At 43.0% G+C, this 21,580-nt stretch overlaps 1 pseudogene; it reads left to right on the top strand.

Moving 5' to 3' along the window:
* Nucleotides 1–4,767: 4,767 nt before the first annotated feature.
* Nucleotides 4,768–7,168, top strand: LOC103656592 (annotated as a pseudogene).
* The last annotated feature ends 14,412 nt before the right edge of the window (nucleotides 7,169–21,580 follow it).

Raw genomic sequence — 21,580 nt, forward strand, 5'->3', positions numbered from 1 at the left:
GGAGGGTAAACCCAGGCCTCACAGCTGGTGTGGGACACTGCACAGACACCTCCTTGATCAGCTAAAACATAATCAAGAGCTAGTCTCTTATTAAGGACAATTTTAACCAGAGAGTCTAAGGATTTTTGTTGGGCGGCTATTGCTTTAGCAGCAGACTTTGTAATGATTTTAAGAATTAAGGAGACGTTTTTGATCAAAGCTTCATTTGCTTTTATCCCTAACCAGGGAAATAGGGACCTGCCAAAAGAAGTGTCCTTTTTAACTTAACAGTGTCAGTTGAGAAAGAGTGACCAATGAGACTGTCACCAGCTAGACCCCAAGACCTGACTTTTACTGCCCACCTGCTTTTACCCACCAACCTTTGTCCCACATTTTCCCTTAAGCTCTTCTTTCCAGCTTATCTTTTAACTCAGGCAAGAGACCTGAGGGGCATAGCATCCCAGCTGGAAACTGAAACTGCCCTTTAAGCAATAATGACTGCCTGACAAGACCTCCAGCTGGCCCAGACCACCCAGAGCAGTTCAGGTTCAACCCCCCACCTCACACCTGTGCAAATGGACCATGGGGTGACCCATGGAGTAATGACCATTACCTTTACCTCATTAAAATGCCCAAATCTCTGCCCAAGGAGAGCATAAGCCTCATTGACATAACATACCATGTATGCATAGGCATGTTTCCTTCAGGTGCACACACAACTTCATGCCCACCTCTACATAAAGGATGCCCGTGATCTCCTTAGTTACTGCAAATAAAGCTTATTATATGTGACAACTCCACCTGGTATAGTTTCTCTTTGTGACTCACCAAAGGAGCAAACTCACACTTGTTCCGTTACAAGAGGTCTTCCTTTGCTTGTGAAAAATTAGAGGCACACTTGGATTTTTTCCTAGCCTGAAATAAAAGAGGTTATCTTTCCTTAGCAGTGAGGTGGGAGATACAGATGAGGGTGCCATCCTTTTGGGCCAGTGCCAGAAAAGGACAGGAGTGGAAGGAAAAAGGGTTTTATGCTTAAAGTATAATGTCTCGATCTGGCGTCTTGGGTGGAAGTAGCCTACACGTGGATGTCAGCTACTTTTCTTCCTGGGCAATTGCATTTAGAGGTCTCTAGCATCTTTTCATTTTGCAGCAGTGTCGGTGATCCAGAGCACTTGGGAGAATCCCTTTAACGGCTGTTTTCCTCTGATGAAGTTTTACAGTACCAAATTATCAGGCTCTAGACTATAACAGATGGGTTTCTTTTCATTAGGATCCAGGAAGGCTTCTTAACCTGTTAATGACAGGCTTGAGGATAAAACATTAGCAACTTAGAGCAGCTGGTCATATTAGCATAAGACAGCAGGCATCCGTAGAAGGCTGTATACTGACAGAATTTCTAGAATTTTGTAAGGTTTTGTTAAGGCTCCTATGATTTGTCCAGTGAAGTGGGTGCCTTGATTCCTGGAGATGATGGAAAGTATAACCCAAGTAGGAGACATTTTTTTTAACAGTTTTTTTGTTTTGTTTTGTTTTGTTTTACTGTGAGGGCATCAGCCTTGTAGCAAGGAAAGGTTTTAACCCATCCGGAAAAACACATATACAACGACAACTACATATTGATAACTCCTACTAAGTGGGAGCTTAATAAAGTCCAGTTGCAGGTGTTAAAATTCTATAGAAGTCTCTACAGTAACGTCTATTCATAATCTGAGTCATCTTAATATACTATGGTGAGTGACGGAATATGAAAACTGAAAAATGGGGTTTGTCAAGGAGCCAGAAAGAAGCAAGCAGCTGTCTTGGGCTTCTCATAGTCCTGACTGTTTATTGAATTTCTAACCACTATGTGTCTATTTTAATGCTAACTTTTTCAGATGCAGACTGTTGCATATCACGAGGACATTACGATGGCAAAAGTGTGGTAATAAGGGGCCATTTGTGCAGAATGGACCTTATGTACATGTGCCACAATCTTACAAATATAAAGAAGGCTTAATACTATTTATTTGACAATATTTTATATGCAATTTACATCGCAAATAAGCCTAATAAGTTTTACAGCTCTTTTGGAATATTTCAGGTCAAAAAAAAATTTTTTTTTTAAATTTGATTTGGGGTTGGGGGTGCCTCGGTGGTTCAGTTGGTTAAGTGACTGCCTTCAGCTCAGGTCATGATCCCGGAGTCCCGGAGATAGGGTCCCCCATCTCATAGGGCTCCCTGCTCAGTGGGGAGTCTGCTTCTCCCTCTGACCCTCCCCCCTCTCATGCTCGCACTCTCTCTCTCAAATAAATAAAATCTTTAAAAATTTTGATTTGGGGAAGTTTGCCAAAAATGTGAAAAAAAAAGGTTTTCAAGCATTTATCTAAATAGGATCATGGATCATTATGAAACTTGATACTTAAAAGGTAAAGAAACTTATAAAACCTTATCAAAAGCAGACTAAAAGTCCAAGAAAACTTTGTTCTTTTAGCAGAGATAAGATCAAATTTTAACTTTGCACAAACTTAATTTTCATATTAAAACTTATTTTTAATTAAATTTATTTTAATCTTAGCCAACTTGACCACACATTAAAATTTTTAAGATTTTTTTTTTAAATAAACCTCTGACTTTTGTTTTCTATATTCTGATTTTGTCTTATTGTTACTAAAATGCAACTTCGGCTGCTCAACCCTTGAAAGCCAATAGTTGAGAGACAAGTGTTAGTCAGAAAGAAGAGGTGGCTAGGGGTACCTGGGTGGCTCAGTCGGTTAAGCAACTGACTCAGTTTTGGGTCAGGTCATGATCTCAGGGTCCTGAGTTCAAGCCTTTTGTGGGGCTCCACACTGAGTGCAGAGTCTGCCTAGGATTCTCTCTCCCTCGGCCCCTCCCCCTGCTCATGTGGTCACTAGCTCTCTCTCTAAAAATACGAATACATTAAAAAAAAAGAAGAAGAAGGAAAGGTTGCTTTATTCATGAGGCCAGGCAACCTGGCAAGATGGTGGACTAATGTCCAAAAACCGTCTCCAAGTCCCCGACCAAGCAGAGGGTTTTTAAGAGGAAGGCACTGCGAAGTGTTAGGGTCAACGTGCTGGGGAAATACTCTCAGTGTGATCTCAAGTGGACTTGCTGGCATTAGAAAAGGTTGTTTACTAATGTGGTCAAGCTTGATCTTCCAGGAATACCTTGTTCCTTGTTTCCCCAGGGTCAGTGTTCTGCTGAAATCTCAAAGCAGCTCTAATTAGTCAAGCTATAGGCTAGAGGGCCCAGGTCAGTGAGTTAGAAATATGCAGCCTTTAAGCTGCTGGGATCACAGTTACATTGTGTTTTCATTTCAAACCGACCTCATTTTAGGACAAAGTTATCATTATTATTATTGTTGTTATTATTATTATTACTACTACTATTAGTATTATTTGTGGGGCATCCCAATTAGGTGGGGGCTGGTGAGGCTAGTGGTGAAAGGATTCACCCAAAGCAGAAGAAAAGAGATAGAAGTTTACTGAATACACTGCAAGGGAGTAGTGGGCAGGACAGCAAAGGAGAGACTGTCTGTGACAAGACAGTGATGAGGGGCCAGTTATAGGGCAGAGTGAGTAGGTATGAGAACGTATGGAATTTTCCCTTTTCTGGTAACCAGGAACTGTGTCTGGTCATTGATCAGTTAGGGCCTACGGCAATTTTGAAGTGGGTCACGTGACGAGCCTGTTTGCATTGCATGTTTGCATTGAGCTCAGCAGTCCTTGTGGGCCCTTTGACTTACTCAAGTTTTCATTGTTCAAGCTTGTTACCTCAAAGCAGCGTCTAAATTATCATTACTGTTATTATTACTGAAAATATATCTCATTTTCCTGGCATAGGGAGACGTTTCTCTTATTATTTTTAGTAGTTTTAATTACATATTAATTAGAATTTTTGACCCTTAGAAACCTTGGTTTCTTTTTTTTAAGCCCCAATTTTTCAATTTTATTTATTTATTTTTTATAATTAACATATAATGCATTATTTGTTTCAGGAGTACAGGTCTGTGATTCACCTGTCTTACACAATACACAGCGCTCACCACAACACATACCCTCCCCAATGTCCATCACCCAGCCACTCTATCCCTCCCACCCCCCTCCACTCCAGCAACCCTCAGTTTTATTCCTGAGATTAAGAGTCTCCCTCTCTGGTTTCGTCTTGTTTCATTTTTTCCTCTCTTCCCCTATGATCCTCTGCCTTGTTTCTCAAACTCATATCAGTGAGATCACATGATAACTGTCTTTCTCTGACTGATTTATTTCGCTTAGCATATTACCGTCTAGTTCCATCTACATTGTTGCAAATGGCAAGATTTCATTTTTTAATGGCTGCATAATATTCCATTGCATATATCTACCACATCTTTATCCATTCATTTGTTGATGGACATCCAGGCTCTTTCCATAGTTTGGCTATTGTGGACATTGCTGCTATAAACATTGGTGTGCAGGTGCCCCTTCGGATCATTACATTTGTATCTTTGTGGTAAATACCCAGTAGTGCAGTTGCTGGGTCATAGAGTAACTCTATTTTCAACTTTTTGAGGAACCTCTATACTGTTTTCCAGAGTGGCTGCACCAGCTTGCATTCCCACCAACAGTGTAGGAGGGCTCCCTGTTCTCCACATCCTCGCCAACATCTGTCATTTCCTGACTTGTTAATTTTAGCCATTCTGACTGGTGTGAGGTGGTATCTCGTGGTTTTGATTTGTATTTCCCTGATGGCCAGTGACGTTGAGCACTTTTTCATGTGTCTGCTGGCCATTTGGATGTCTTCTTTGGAGAAATGCCTGTTCATGTCTTCTGCCCATTTCTTGGATTATTTGTTCCTTAAGTGTTCAGTTTGATAAGTTCTTTATAGATGGTTTCTAATTGTAGGGGCCAAGGGCCAAGATAGGCATGAACATTATTTTGAGTTAAAAGCAATTAAAACCCAGAAGATTCAGGAAAAGCTGTTTAGGTCCCCCTCAACTGCCTGCTTGCACTAGGAAGAGAGCTATTAACAGAGTCTCTTTACCTAAGTAACTTACTTACATCACAGGGCAACCTTTGTTTTCCAAACATCTCTTCTCACCTTCCTGCTAATGGTCTTTCTCCCTTGTATCCTCAGACCCTACCCCTCTCCTTAGCTTATATACACATCATGCTGCCTCACTGTCTTTGGAATTTCCATGTCTGTGTGTATTGCATGTACATCTACCATTAAATTAGATTTTCTCCTGTTTATGTGTCACATGTCAATTTGGTTCTTAGTCCAGCTAAAAGGACCTTGAAGGGTAAACGAAATTCTTCCTCCCCGACATACTGAAAACTAAGTAAGCAATTGTGATCAGTCTGTCTTGTAATATTTTACATTTGCAAATTAATGAATATTTAAAATTTTTAGAAGCATATGTCTTTTTAATTTATCTTAAAGTAACATTAACATATCCAAATAATTTTAATTTCTCTTTAATAGAAAGCCAAAAGTAGATAAACCTATGTTCAGCAATTAGTGTTCTAGTATTTTGTCTTATTTGGACATAATCTAAAATGTTTAATGAATTTAGCTTAACTCTCATTTAACTTAGCAAAATTTTTAAGTTTTTAAGTTGCCAAAAAAAACTGGGGGAACTATTGTTGGAGAGGGCCCTGACCCCCTACCTGAATCTTTTTATTTAATCCACTTGTTTTTAACAATTATATTGAGATTACTTACAAAAACTTTATGAAACATTAAACAAATTCAGTCATTCTTTTAAGCCATTATTTTTTTGTTGATAGATCTTATAAGAGATAACAAAATTATTTGGCTAAAAAACTCATATAGATAAAAGTTTTATGTTTAATGTTGATATAAGGGCCCTAAGATCATGACCCCAGTGGAAGGCAGACGCTTGACCCAAAGACAGACTCTTAACTGACTGAGCCACCCAGATGCCCTGGCTAAAGTTTTTTAAAAATATACTTATGGCCTTTCATGGGTGGGGGCAAGAGTGGAGAGTGCACCACGAAGGCCTCAGGCATATTTCGAGAGTACAAGGTGGAGAGGCACTGCCTCCCCAACCCCAAATGCAGCACTCCGCCCCTCTACTGCATGCACATCTTTGCACCTAATCATATTTTGCCCAGTCGACTGCTGGTACATTTGTTGTGGGATTGTTGAGTGTGATGGTCAAGAAAGAATTCTTGAGATGTTTTATGTTGTTTAACAAATTAGTAAGTTTATTTAAGTAGCTCAGGGACAGGGGTGCCTGGGTGGCTCAGTCGTTAAGTGTCTGCGTTCGGCTCAGGGCATGATCCCAGGGTTCTGGGATCGAGCCCCACATCAGGCTCCCTGCTCCACTGGGAGCCTGCTTCTTCCTCTCCCACTCCCCTTGCTTGTGTTCCCTCTCTCACTGGCTGTCTCTCTATCTGTCAAATAAATAAATAAAATCTTTAAAAAAAAAAAAAAAGTAGCTCTGGGACAGGACGCATGAGCAGAAAGAGCTGCATTTTTCCTGTAAGAAGCTGGTGATTATATGCTCTACTTGTAAAACTACTTTTGCAAGATTTCTTTGGCACTTATCATTCAGCTCAATATTCACTAGCAGTGAGATGTACAGGCAGTCATGAGACCCTTTAAGAATGTAGCAGCCAGCCCCTATTTGATCCTTGTCAAAACTACGCAGACTATAGGTCAGCCTTCTGGGCTCAAAGTGAACATTTTTCTTCTTTTATCCTTCATCACTTTGTGTCTCAGCTGAAGATGAAGAAGTCTTCAGAGGAAATTGTCCACTGTGGACAGGTGTTGGAGAAATCCCCCTTGCGGGTGAAGAGCTATGACTCCCACAGTGGCACCCACAACACAGACTGGTAGTACTGGGACCTGACCACTGTGGGTGCTATCGTCCCGTCCTACCAAGACATGGGTGTCTGGCACTGTGCCCAGGTCCCCTTGATCCAGATCACTAAGGCAGAGGAGATTGCAGCCAGCAAGCACCACCCAACAGCAGTCAAGCAGTTCCACGATTCCAAGATCAAATTCCCACTACCCTGCGAGGTCCTACCTTGCCCGCACAAGCCATGCTTCACCACCAAGAGACCCAACACCTTCTTTTAGATGCAGAGCCTCCCTGTCCCCACATCTGCCCAAATAAACTCCTTGAAAAACCAAAAAAATACTAATATATTGATAGATAGATGATAGATAGATAGATGATAGATAGATAGATAGATAGATAGATAGATAGATAGATAGATAGATTTGTGGAGAAGACACTTAAGATTTGTATTTGTCCTTGGCAAGTCAAGTTTTAAGTGGACTTTCCTCCTTGTTTTTACTTGGTAAGTATTACCTTCCAGGAATCTGCATTTTAAGGAGATGGACCAGATAAAGAATTCCTAGAAAAGACCAGGCAGAACACTGTGTATTTAGTGTGAAGGTACAGGGGGGAAATGCAAACACTTTCTAGAAGGACTTTCCTTCTCTTAAGGTCAGACTTTTTATAATACTTATAAGCCTTTTGAGATAAACAAGGGAGGTTTTGGGATTGGCAAAAAGGATTGGTCTTTGAATGGTTTTGGAACCACATCTCTGGTCCTGTACTCACTAGATTTGTAAAAGACTGAGAGCCATTTTTCGTTTCTCAAAGAACTGGACTGTTGCCTAAATAGTATCAAAGGACTGACACATCCATCTACCCATAAGAAAGTCTTCTTTTCCTCTGGGTACAGTTAGCTTAGGGGAGAAGGCCTTAAATTTTTTTTTTTTTTTTAATCAGGGGGTGCCTGGGTGGCTCAGTTGGTTAAGTGTCTGCTTCAGGCTCAGATCATGATCCAGAGCATGGTCCTCAGGCTCGAGCCCCACTTTGGGCTTCCTGCTCCACGGGGAGCCTGCTTCTCTCTCTCCGTCTAGCTTCTCCCTCCCCTGCTCACGCATGCACACTCTCTCTCTCAAATGAATAAATGAAATCTTAAAAAAAATAAAAATAGGCATCCCATTCTGCTTAATTTGGGAACCCTTGCTTTCAAGTGCACTTCTTAAATGAACAAGTGTGTCTAATTGAACGTTCCCCATCATGGCCACAGTAATTCTAGGTTATTTTTAATAAAATTGTTTCATCTTTCTAGATATCTGCCACTTCTGGGATTATAGTTCTTAGACATAAAATAAGCAGGTGTGCCAGAAGATAGTATGCTTGACTCTTCAGAATTTAAGGATTTCATTAGCTAAACTTTTAGGTTTCTCGGAGCCAAACTAGTACCTAAAAGGGCTGTGCAGCAGGGTTGTGGATTGTGTGTGTCTTACAGTGTACCTCGTGGCATGGAAGTTTTCTTGAGGTTGGTGGGTGACCTAGCGTCCATCTAACCCATTCTGTGACCAACTTATCGCAGGAATCTTCTTCAGGTGACCAGCTCTCTAACAGCCTTTAAATATGCAACACGTGCCCACCAATTTTTGCAGCTCTGTAGCCTCTGAGATCCTGCTAGCAATAGCCTTTATTTTTTATTTAATTTTTTTAAAGATTTTATTTATTTATTTGACAGAGATAGAGACAGCCAGCGAGAGAGGGAACACAAGCAGGGGGAGTGGGAAAGGAAGAAGCAGGCTCATAGCGGAGGAGCCTGATGTGGGGCTCGATCCCATAATGCCGAGATCACGCCCTGAGCCGAAGGCAGACGCTTAACCGCTGTGCCACCCAGGCGCCCCAGCAATAGCCTTTATTTACACAAAATAAGACAGACAAACCTTCACCTTAATATAATAGTAGCACTGTGTCCTGGCCAAAAGAAAGCCCTGTGCACACCACCACCAATTTCCATGGACTCCTGCCGGGGTTTTCCAGAACTGTGGTCTGAAAGTCTAGAGGCTTGGCTCTGAGCACACTCTTCGGCCAGCTCAGTGGGGTTCCAGGCAAACATGCCAGCGCAGTTGGCTCTGGGCATAACTGTCTGCCAGCTCAAGACGACCCACCCTGCAAAGGAGCCGATTAGACAGAGAGTTCAAACACAAAACAGAGCAGAACTGAGACCAAGAGGAGCTTACCCTTGGAAACCGCAAGAAAGGCAATGAACTCAAAGGGATTTGCAGATATCACACCTGTGATTCTCACTGTCTCCAAATGCTGCTACAAGTGTGCTATGGATCCCACCACTGCCACCAAATCTGTTAAATAACAATTCAACCAAGTGAATTTGAAGATCTAATTGGCTTTAGTAAACGATTGATGGGTTGGACAGCACCCCATCTAGCAAGCAGAGAGGCGCTCTGAGAAGGTGTACAAAATGGAAGGTTTTCACAGACAGAGGGTGGGGACAAGAACAAGTTACTAGCAAAAGAAAAGGACTGTTCCAGAGGAAGATGTTTGCTAGGGGAGAAGCAAGGGGTCTTCTCATGCAGATTACCTCATCTTTCTTTGAGGGATGGAGAGGACCCAGGTGACAGACTCCTTGGCACTGATGGAAAGAAATATTTCTTGACTGACTGGTGAAGGCCACATTTCTTGGAGAGATTGAAACTGCAATTAGATTGGGTATTAAACTCTGGTTTGGGAACTCTGTCTAAGTGACACCATTTGGGGCCTGCGATTTTCTTTCTTTCTTTCCTTCTTTTTTTAAACAGACCCATTCCTTACCTTTCCCTTCTGTGCCCTGAATCACAGTGGTCTGTGCTCCCTAGTCCCTGTGTCATGTGGCTTCCAGCTGGGTTTGGCCAGTGAGGGGCACTGGTAGGGACTGGAGGCTGAGAGATTGGAAGGGGAGAGTAAAAGAGAAATCAGGGTCTTTGTCCCTCCTTCCTCTCTGCCTCAGGAAGCAACTCAACTGGCACAGTGACCGGCTCCCTTGGCTGGCCCTGGCTTCCAGCCGGAGAGTCCTACTGATGAGGGAACAGAAGGCAAGACAAAGCAGAAACTGACACCCTGCAATACCCCCCCCACACACACACACCATGGGATGTACGTGACATTCCTCAGGCACTCCCGGCTGCCCTCGAGGACAAAGAAATAGTCAACCTATAGAGACCACAATCCTGCAAGACTTGAGTCTCCCTAAGTTTACAAATGTCTTAGCGATCTATAAGAACGAAGCATTTCTATCAATAACCTAGCTTCCCAAAGGAAATGCAGATACAATTAAATGTCCTTATAATCTGCAGCCTCCAGGAAGTTCCCAACCATCTTAACATTAATGCCTTGCTAGAGGGAAAAACAACCTTAACTGGACAGTAGCAAGGCCTCTGGTATCCTGTGTGTCTTCTTTAACATATGCAAGTATTATCTCAACTTCCCTTTTTCCATACCTCCCTCAACCCCATAGTATATAATGAGCCACCCTCAGAAGCCGGGGCAGCAGCTCTTTCTGCCCGTGGGTCCTGTCCCCGTGCTTTAATAAACCACCATTTTCCACCAAAGACGTCTCAAGAATTTTTTCTTGGTTGTCGGCTCCGGATTCCACCCCACTGAACCTCACCTGTATCCCACAACCTCATCACTACCACGATTCCAGCTTTGTCAGGTACGTCAGTTAGGGTCCAATCACAGGACAGAGAACCCACCCAGTAATGTGAATGGGGAAAGTTTAGTATAAAGAATTATTCACTATAACAGACACTGGAGTAATGCAGGAGTGGCCAGTAAGAAATAAAGAGAACTCTAAAGAATTTTAAAATCGCAGATATAAAAAACAGTGACAACCTGGCGCTAAGATCGCGAATCCAAGTACATTCCTTCCCAACCTCACCAAAACTAAGATCTTGCTCTTATTGGAGACAGAATTGCCGTGGGTCGCTGGATGGTGGCACTGGATGGTGGCGAAGTTTGCTAAGGTGCCATGCCGGCAGAGCTTGCTGAAGGAGTGAGGAGAGCCAGCTCCAGGCAGATGCTTTACCCTGTAACTCACTGCAAAGCCACGCCAGGGAATGCTGGGAGAAGCTGCCTGCAGGGAGGTACCCCGTGCTACTGGCCGGGGGATACTGCACAAGCTGGGCATTGCAGAAACTGGGCATGCAGCACAAGCTGGCCATTGCAGAGGCAGAGCAGACTATGGGAGCACTGGTAAGAGGACAGGGAATCAGGAAGGGGGGGGGGGGGAAGAAACAACCCCAAACGCCTCCTGAAATGTTTCTCCAGCGCCTCCTACTGACAAAGCTTAATATTATGCCAACTGACAAAGGAGAAGTACTTGGAGCAACATTTACAGGACGTGTATGAGTTTACTATTGCTGCGTCATGGATTACCACAAACTCAGTAACTTGAACAATACAGAGTCATCATCTCACTCTTTCTTCAGATTGGGAGTCTGGCACATTTTGTCTGGGTCTCCTGCTTAGCATCTCACAAGCCTGAAATCAAGGCTTCAGCTGCTCCAGCCTCATCTAGAGGTTCAGTGAGGAAATGATGCACTTCCAAGTTCATTCAGGTTGCTAGTAGAATCCAGTTCCTGACAGGTGTAGGCCTAAAGTCTCTGTTTTCTTGTTGGCTGTTGCCTGGGGACCACTCAACAACTGGAGGCCTCTCTTGCCATGCGGCCCCCTCTATAGGCCCTCTTAAACTTTGAATCTCTTCTTAGAAAGAGTACAGTCCCTTTTTAGAGATCACCTGAGTGCCATGCCCACCCAGGAAAAATCACCTTTTTTATTAACTCAGTCTCCTGATTTGCGACATCAATTACATTTGCAAAAGTCCTTCACCTTTGTCATCTGGTGTAATCCAATCATGTGTGTGAAAATCCATCATAATCACAGTCTCACTCACACTTAAGAGGAAGGGACTACACAGCATGTATACCAGAGAGGTAGGGATCTTGGGGGCCCTCTTAGAATTATGCTTATAGATGATGAGGGTAGATTTGGGGTGGAATAACCCTAACTCCTGGGTTCGAGAAACATCACCTCCTCTCCAGCCAAGAACAAAGCGACTGTCCACCAGCCCTAATCTCTGGGTTGCCTCACCATCCCCTGTTGATTTTTTGGTTGTTCTAGCACCCATAAATTATGACTTCCTGTACAAAATTCTTTGTGTCAAATACTCAGACTAGTTCTTTTTCTCTAGTTAGACCCTTATTAAGACAAAGTTTTGCTGGTGTCTTTTCACTCTGGCAAGTCTGGGTAAAACCATAAAAGTGGTAAAGTTTGTAAATGGAACTGGGGTCTGGATTACCTGCTTATGCAGTTTACTCGTGCCCTCGTGCCCTCTTGACCCCGCTTGTACCGAATTCAGATGGACCACTTCCAAATTACAATGGCTTGCTGGTAGACCCATTTGGCTTCATGACTTGGTGAGTCTTACAGAACCCTGCTCATAGCAGTTCTGGCCACATGGATACATGATGTTGCATAATCAGACACTCCACTGCTATCAAGGCCCAGTAGCATAATAGGAGCTGATTTTCAAAAGGGTTTTAGGTTTTGTACAGATCATGGACCTTGTTCCAGAACCTAGAGTCTACATGGTGATTCTTCGACGGGGGTTTGTCATAAACTGCACAAGGCAGCTCTTCCCGCCATTAATACTTCCAACATCACAAGGTCTTCTAGATCTTAAGTTCCAAGCAACAGTGCTGCTTATTCCACCGGCTCCAGGAAGACTTCGTGTTATACTGAGTAAATGGGTTGAAATGTGGAATATGCTATTTCCAGAACACAAAGAAATCTATGTGGTGTTGTGCTTCCTTCTTAGTGGTGAGAGGTACAATCATCAGGGGTGAGAGAGCATCTGCATTGTGTAAGCACAGGTCTCAGTCCCAGGATTCCCCATGAGATGATTTATGTGGGGATCCACTCTCAGAATAGAGACAGTCAGAAGGAAAGTAGCAAGCACAAAGCAGTTTCTCGAGGTGGGAGAGCTGGCAGGTTCCTTGATGTGGAACCAGCCCCTAGGTTGCTTTGCAATTGGATAATATTGGGTCTCTCCGGGTGATGAGGGAACAGAAGGCAAGCTGAGGACAAAGCAGAAACTGACACCCCCAACCCCCCCCCCCATGGGTTTTATGTGACATTCCTCAGGCACTCCTGGCTGCCCTCAAGGACAAAGAAATAGTTAACTATAGATACCACAATCCTGCAAGTCTTACGTCTCCCTCAGTTTGCAAATGTCTTAGCAGTTTACAAGAACTAAGCATTTCTACCAATAACCTAGCTTCTGGAAGGGAATGTATATACAATTAAATGTCCTTAGAATCTGCAGCCTCCAGGAGTTCCCAACCATCTTAAAGTTAATGCCTTGCTAGAGGGAAAAACAACCTTAACTTGACAATGGCAAGGCCTCTGGTATCTTGTGAGTCTTCTTTAACATATGAAAGTATTTTCTCAGCCTCCCTTTTTCCTTACCTTCCCCCAACCCCATGGTATATAATGAGCCACCCCTCACAACCCGGTGCAGCAGCTCTTTCTTCCCAGGGGTCCTGTTCCCGTGCTTTAATAAACCACCAATTTCACACCAAAGACGCCTCAAGAATTCTTTCTTGGTCGTCGGCTCTGGACTCCACCCCACTGAACCTCATGTATATTCCCCGACCTCATCACGGGCAGGAAGGAGCTGTAACTTAGAGTGGAGTGGTCTTTAACAGACGCTGTTTCCAATCATTTGGGAAACTCTTCCCACAGGTTGGGAGGGGGAGGGGTTTTTGACCCTCCAAATGTGTATCAGAACTGTCAAGGCAGGCTTTCTCAGAGGATGAGGGGGTGCTGTGCCCACAATGCAAATATATTATAATAACTCTAGGGGGCTACCCTGGGGCAAAAGTAGAAGAGGAGAGTGCATGTTCTGCACCTGTGGCTCTTGATCTGTCTGGCCTAAAGTCTTGAAGGTCAGGATGTTGAGCTCCTGGGCTTATAATGTGTAGCTTTTTTTTTTTTTTTAAGACTTATTTATTTGAGAGAGAGAGAGAGAGAGAGCGCGTGTGTGAATGCACATGTTGGCGGGAAGAGGGGGAGGAAGGGCAGAGGGAGGGGATCTCAAGCAGATTCCCTGCTAAGTGCAGGGGGCGGTGGTGGGGAGAGATGGGGCTTGATCCAAGGACTCATGAGATCGTGACCCCAGCTGAAACCAAGAGTCTGGGCTCAACTGATTGAGTCACCCGGGTGCCCCATGTGTAGCTTTTTTTTTTTTTTTTTTTTTAATTACCGTCCTTGCTTCCAGCTCCTGTCGCTATCATTCCCCTTCAAGGACTTGGGACTCTCCCTCAGGGCGTTCCTTTCACTACTCATGTCTAGCTTCTACCTAATATCATCACAATAATTTGTCCTTTACTTTAGAAGGAAATGTCCTGACATGCCTAGACCACCAGATCTCTAAAAACTTCACTGATGTAGGCCCCTGAATCTTCATAGGGTTTATCTCTCACTGACTGGAGCACAGGTGTCTTTCCAAGTTCACCAAGATATTTGTGCCTTCTGGCTCATCCAGTCTAATGAGGTCATCCACAAATATGAGAGACCACGTGATAGTCTGCATCTCCAGGTGGTCCAGGTCCCTTTGCACTATGACAGAAGATGAAAAGTTAACATGGCCCTGGGACAACAACAGAAAGGTGTACAGCTGTATCCATCTCACAAGAATGCAAAATGCTTCTTATTTTCTTTTCTTGCCAGGATGGAAAAGAATGCATTCATAATATCAACAGTCTGTACCTGAGACCCTATTAATCTTCTCTGGTAAGGACTTCCACCGGCTTCATCCACTGAGCTCTGATTTGAAAACAGACTCTGATATAGGAACTGGGCAAAGAATCATGACTTTTGGGGGCAGCTGGTCTCAGCCTTCTGATCATCCATTCTTGATTTCTTATTCTACAGATTGAGCAATACTCAAAACTCCTATTGGTTGTCCATTTACCTTGTCCCCTAGACACTGCATCTCTTAAACATCTCCATAACTTACTATGTGTTAGACTCCTCTGAGTGCCACTCCGCCCTTTACTTCATGATAATTGTGCCCACTTTGCTTCTGACGATTTTAGTCCTACCACCTGGCCTCTGTTACTTTCAGATCCCATCATCCCCATGGCTATCAGGTAGTGAAGACTTATAAAGACAAAGCTTACTGCTGAAGCCCTGGCCTGCAAAAGATCGTCACCACGGAGTTTCTCAATGATTCTGGTGCCGCTCTTACGAGCACATTCCTTATCACTTTAGAAAATGGATTCCTCTGCAGAACATAGTCAGCAAGTGGATTTTTCAGACTTATATAATATATCCACTCTAGAATACACAAGTCTCTGAGATTTTTAATCCTTTACTGTCTCCCAAAGCAGTCTGAATTTTCTATTTCACTTTCTCAAAGCTTCCTCAAAAACCATTTCTGCAGCAAATTAACACTATTCCCCAGAATGTTAGATCCTGTTACAGAGAAGGCTCTCATAACCATAAATTCTTCTTTATCCAACGTTTTATCTCACCCTCATTAATTTAACATCCTTAGCATCCTGTCCCATATATATTCTCCCAGCTCCTGCCAATACATGTTGGCTACATTCTGCAGCTCCTTGGCATACAGTCCATTTCCTCCCTGAGCAGCTATGGAAAGTGCTAGGCTATACTGTTACTTGACCCTAGTCATTAGTCTGATGGCCAGAAGGCAAGATGGGGGTTGATTATGGGGAGCAAGTTCATGTTGTCTAATCACGTAAAGGTCTATACATCATCTTCAAGTAGAAGAGGGTAAGCAGCCTTTCACAGGAAGGAAAAATTTCCTTCCTCAGGCCCAGAGGAATCCGAGGATTCCAGAGGTTCAAGTTCATCAACCCAGATGAGATATTCCCATCTCAAGTTTCAGGGTTCCACTCCTTCCCATTCGTGACCCTAACCTTGGTGTAACAGACTTGGCATGGCTGAGAATCCACTCTTCTATGGAGTTTTGCTACTATTTATAAAGTCCTGGAACCAATCTTCAACTTTTGCTTCCATCTGGCTGCGGGATTTGAGAGTCTGCTTATAGGCTGCCAAGAAGGTCCTCTGGCTTTCACATTTCATCTTGAATTGGAAGTTAATTGCCCTCAGAATTTCATTGGGGTTTTTTTTTCCTCCAATCCTTCAGTAGCAGACAGAAGCACCATTTAATCCCATAGTCCTTGTAAGTACTACTTCTCCCAAACAACTCAAAGAACTGAGTTCTTATGCCTTGTGTCCCTTCCACCAGAGCCCTATCCCAGTTCGCTACCAGTGAAAGTTTGAATAACTGCACAGCTGCAGCATGCCAGGCGCTATCCAAAGTTCACCTACTGCCAATGATGGGATCCTCGTTGCTGGCCGGCCAGCGGGCTTCGTTGCTAGGACAGCTTGGGCACCAACTTTCCTAGGTGGGACTGCATAGGAAATAGATTTTGAGGCAGAGATTTGTATGCAGAAGGCTTATTGGAGCGTACCTTCAGGAACAATACCTGTCAGGAAGTGGAAGTATTCACTGCTGGCCATTCCTTCCACCTCACCTCAAATTCAACCTGTCCAAAACAAAATTCCTTTTTTTAAAAGTGTTTATTTATTCATTTATTTAAGTAACGTCTATACCCAACATGGGGGCTTGAACTCGCAAGCCCAATATCAAGAGTCACATGCTCTTCTGACTGAGCCAGCCACGAAGCCCAAAACAAAACTCCTTAATATAACATTCAAGCGCCATCACAATCTGGTCCCTATCTATTTGGGCTATTGCCCCACTACATTCACTGACATTCTGCCTTTTCCACTGGTTATTTTCTAGATAGACATACTCTTCTTTCTGATGGGGATGCCCTGTTTAGCCTTCTCTGTTCACCAGAATTCAATTCATTGTCCAAATCACAGGTTGCATATCTTTTTATTTAAGAAATCTTCCCTAACACTACCATCAGAATTAATCTCTTCCACCAGGCTTTGTTTATACCTCCAATAAAGCAGTTACCACAGCCTTCCCTGTAAATATGAGGGTTATTGAGTTTGTATCTTTCTTTCTCCCTAAGTTGTGAACTCTCTTGGGATTTGCTCTGTCGAGTGGTTTCACTCATCTTCAGACATTTATTGCCCAGCTCAGTGTCTGGCCTGTGGTAGGGTTTATATTAGCTAGGGTACATATTCGGTTGCTCTTAACAAAGACCAAGGTAATATGGGCTCAAACAAGGTAGAAAAAAAGTCTATCTCTCTATCTCTCTCACAGAGGGACACAGTGTTCCCTGTAGCTTATAACTCTGTCACCACTTAAGTGTTGGCCTCAGCTGTACGTCCTAGAGAGCTCCACAAGATAGCTGCTGAGTGGGAAAGAGAACGGAGAGAATGAGAGAGAAGGTAGAGAATCAGGGACTCCTTTTTAGTTGGCATTATCACTAGATTCTCCCAGCTGACTGGGGTCCAGTTCTCTCTCAATAAGATGGCCTTTCTTCCCTCAGTAAGGACTTCTTCAAAGTCACTTGGGCCACATAGTGGGATGCACATGTCCGATTTGTGTCAGAAATAACAAACGATTGGGGCGCCTGGGTGGCACAGCGGTTAAGCGTCTGCCTTCGGCTCAGGGCGTGATCCCGGCGTTCCGGGATCGAGCCCCACATCAGGCTCCTCCGCTATGAGCCTGCTTCTTCCTCTCCCACTCCCCCTGCTTGTGTTTCCTCTCCCGCTGGCTGTCTCTATCTCTGTCAAATAAATAAAATCTTTAAAAAAAAAAAAAAAAAAGAAATAACAAACGACTCGGGACTGTCACAGCCAATAATTCCAAGTAACCAGACACCTCATCTATTAAGGGTTTTCTCTCTTTCAAATTATTATTTGCCCAAAACTTCTAGAGTAGCTGTGTTTTCCCTTCTATTTAGGGGAAAAAGAAGATGGAGAATGGGAAGAATGACCCACAGAAAAGACTTAAGGGAAAACTGGTGTCCTCTCTGCTTATACTATATTCTCTGTATTAACCAAATTTAAAGACTAGATTTATTAGTGGGACTAGAGGATGTCCAATGTCCCTCCATAATTCATTCATTTCCCCTCCCCTGTCTCTCTTCCTCCTTCCCCCTGTCTTGTGCTAAAAAAAACAAACAAAAACTGGTAGCCCTAATTGTTATAAACGTTATGCATATTTCTTAAAATAAGGCATACCCCAAAACTGGAACCAACCCAAATATCCACCAGAAAAGAACAAATAAACAAACTGGTCTATTCACACAGTGGAATCCTAGGCAACAGAGAAAGGATCAAATCACTGGTACACACAACAAGGAAAAATCTCGAATTCATTATGCTGAACAAAAGCAGATAGACACAAAAGAGTACATTTTGTATGATTCCATTTGCAATAATCTGTAGAGCTGGCAAAACTAACCCATAGTGATAAAAAGCAGAAAAGTCTTCTCATGGGCCTGAGGGGAAGGGGGCTGACTAATCAGAGGTGCGAGGAAACGTTTCGCTTTTTTTTTATTATTATCACGGCAAAATACATATAACAAAATTTACCATTTAAGCCGTTTTTTTATTTTAAAGATTTTATGTATCTATTTATTTGAGAGAGAGAGCAGGGAGGAGGGTCAGAGGACAAGGGAGAGAGAGAATCTCAAGCACACTCCACGCTGAGCATTGAGCCCGATGTGGGGCTTGATCTCACGACCCTGAGATCACCACCTGAGCCGAAATCAAGAGTCGGACACTTAACAAACTGCGACACCGAGGTGCCCCCCATTTAAACCATTTGTAAGTGTACAGTTCCATGGCATTAAGTACATTCACATTGTTGTACAACCATCACCATCTTCATCTTCCCCAGCTGCAATTCCATACGCATTAAATACTAACTCCTGGGGCACCTGGGTGGCTCAGTCAGTTAGGTATCTGCCTTCTGCTCAGGTCATGATTCCAGGGTCCTAGGATGGAGCCCCACATCGGGCTCTCTGTTCAGCGGGGAGCCTATTTCTCCCTCCCCCTGCCACTCCCCTGCTTGTACTCTCTCTCTCTCTCAAATAAATAAATAAAATCTTAAAAAAAACAAACAAAAAAACTAACTGCCCATCCCCCTCCCAGCCCCTGACAACTACCATTCTACTTTCTATCTCTATGAATTTGACTATCCCTGATACCTCATACAAGTAGAATCATACAATATCTGTCCACTTGTGATTGGCCCATTTCACTTAGCGTCATGTCTTTCAAGTCCGTCAGTGTTGTAGCACATGTCAGAACTTCCTTCGCTTTTAAGGCTAAATAATATTCCGTTGCACGGTGTTCCACATTTTGTTTATCCACTCATCTGTTGATGGGCACTTGGGCTGCTTCCACCTTTTGGCCACAAGAATAATGCTGCTATATCCCTGGGTGTAGAAATATTTGTGGAAGTCCCAGCTTTCACTTCTTTTGGGTATACACTCAGAAGTGGAATAGCTGAAGCATATGGTAATTTTAAGTTTAACATTTTGAGGAATTGCCATAGCATTTTCCACAACAGCTGCGCCATTTTACATTCCCACCACTAATGCACAAGGGTTCCAAGTTCTCTACATCCTTGCCAACACTTATTTTCTGGGTTTTTTGATAATAGCCATCCTAATGTATGTGAAGTAGTATTTCATTGCATTTTTTATTTGAATTTCCCTAATGATTAACAATGTTGAGCATCTTTTCATTTGCTTATTAGCTATTTGTAGATCTTCTGAGAAATGTTTATTCAAGTCCTTTGTCCAATTTTTAATCAGTTTTTTGTTTTTTATTGTTGTTCTTGAGCTCCAGGAGTTCTTTATATATTCTGGATATCAATCCCTTATCCTATTTCATGGGTTGCTTTTTCACTCTGTTGATAGTGTGCTTTGATGTACAAAAGTTTTAAATTTTGAGAAAGTAGAACTCACGTATTTTCTTTTGTTGCCTATGCTGTTGGTGTCATATCCAAGAAATCCCTGACAAATCCAGTATCATGAAGCTTTCCTCCTACGTTTTTATTTATGAGTTTTATAGTTTTAGCTCTTACATTTGGGTCTTTTTTTTTTTAAGATTTTATTTATTTGAGAGAGAGAATGAGAGAGAGAGAGAGAGAGAGAGAGAGAACACAGGCAGGGAGGGGCAGAGGGAGAGGGAGAAGCAGGCTCCCCGCTGAGCAGGGAGCCAGATGCAGGACCAATCCCAGGACCCTGGGATCATGACCTGAGATGAAGGCAGATGCCCAAGTGACTGAGCCACCCAGGTGCCCTTAAGCGTCCAACTCTTGATTTCAGCTCAGGTCATGAGCTCGGGGTTCTGAGACTGAGCCCTGCATTGGGTTTCCTGCTCACTGGGGAGTCTGCTTCTCTCTCTTTCTCTCTCATAAATAAATAAATAAATAAATAAATAAATAAATAAATAAATAAATAAATGTTAAAATTAAATAAATAAATAAAATCTTAAAATTATACCTCAATAAGTTGATTAAAAACTTTTAAAAGATACTATAGACTGGGTGGTGGAGAAACCTATGTCAATGGGCACAGAAAAGAAAAAAAGGAAAAGGCCCCAAGAAAAGCTTATTCTCTCTCTAGCCAAAGGTTCTGGAAAGGAGTAGACTAACAGAAGGTTGAACACTGGGTCATAAGCCATTAAGTCCCTCCCTATAGAACCAACATAATCTATATTTTGTATCTTTGATTTTTTGGATATTATATTCTCTGACCTTCTTCTACCTTTTCAATTGCCCCTTCTAAATTTGTCCTTAGCTTTTTCCTAATTATCAGTAGGCCTCACTTAAATAAAAGTAATAACCTTGTGCCCCAAATGTGACTATCCAACCCACAAGCAAGCTCTGAATTATTTCTGGACCTTCAGGCCTCCTTGCATTTGCTCATAGAGCTCACTCAACCTGAAATACACTCCTCCATCCATCAAAACCCTTCTTGACCTTCAAGTCCCAGCAGAAGGGCCCTGTTAAGCTTTCCCAGATCTCCCAATCAGAATAACTGCTCTTTCCTCCATCCTGGGATTGTTCCATTCTGTCCTCTGCACTAAAAGCCAAGGTCCTTTGGCCTCGGAATTGAACCTGTTTATTTTAGATGTGCCACCTGCCAATGCCCTAGATAAATATGATGGATGAATGAATGAATAATTGGGTCTTCAAATTACAGAAGACTCTTATAATTTATAGGACTCTCATAAATTTATAAAGCTCCTATAACTTTATAGGGGACAGACTAAACATGGGAGAAAAGTGTGGTCCATAAATATGTGCACAGAGCTGTGGGGGAGGGGGAAGCCCAAATGTAGATATGTAGATACGTTAGGTATAGATATCAAGATATGTTCATGGAAGGAAACTCAGGGGGTGCTGGGGGGAGGTCTGGGGTAGGAATGTTGGTGAGGTGGTGGAGGAAAATGTGGAGATAAAATAAAAGATTTGAGGGGCGCCTGGGTGGCACAGTGGTTAAGCGTCTGCCTTCGGCTCAGGGCGTGATCCCGGTGTTACGGGATCGAGCCCCACATCAGGCTCCTCTGCTATGAGCCTGCTTCTTCCTCTCCCACTCCCCCTGCTTGTGTTCCCTCTCTCGCTGGCTTTCTCTATCTCTGTCGAATAAATAAATAAAATCTTAAAATAAAATAAAATAAATAAAATAAAATAAAAGATTTGAAATGGTTGATACACCGGGAGATGGTAGGGCAGATGTGGGACAATGAGAAGCAGTGACCGTACCTGTGGGCAGTCTTGGCCTTTTAACTAGGTAATGGCTTTCA

This window comes from Ursus maritimus, unplaced genomic scaffold, assembly GCF_017311325.1.
Source record: "Ursus maritimus isolate PB19 unplaced genomic scaffold, ASM1731132v1 scaffold_35, whole genome shotgun sequence".
NCBI classification, from domain to species: domain Eukaryota; kingdom Metazoa; phylum Chordata; class Mammalia; order Carnivora; family Ursidae; genus Ursus; species Ursus maritimus.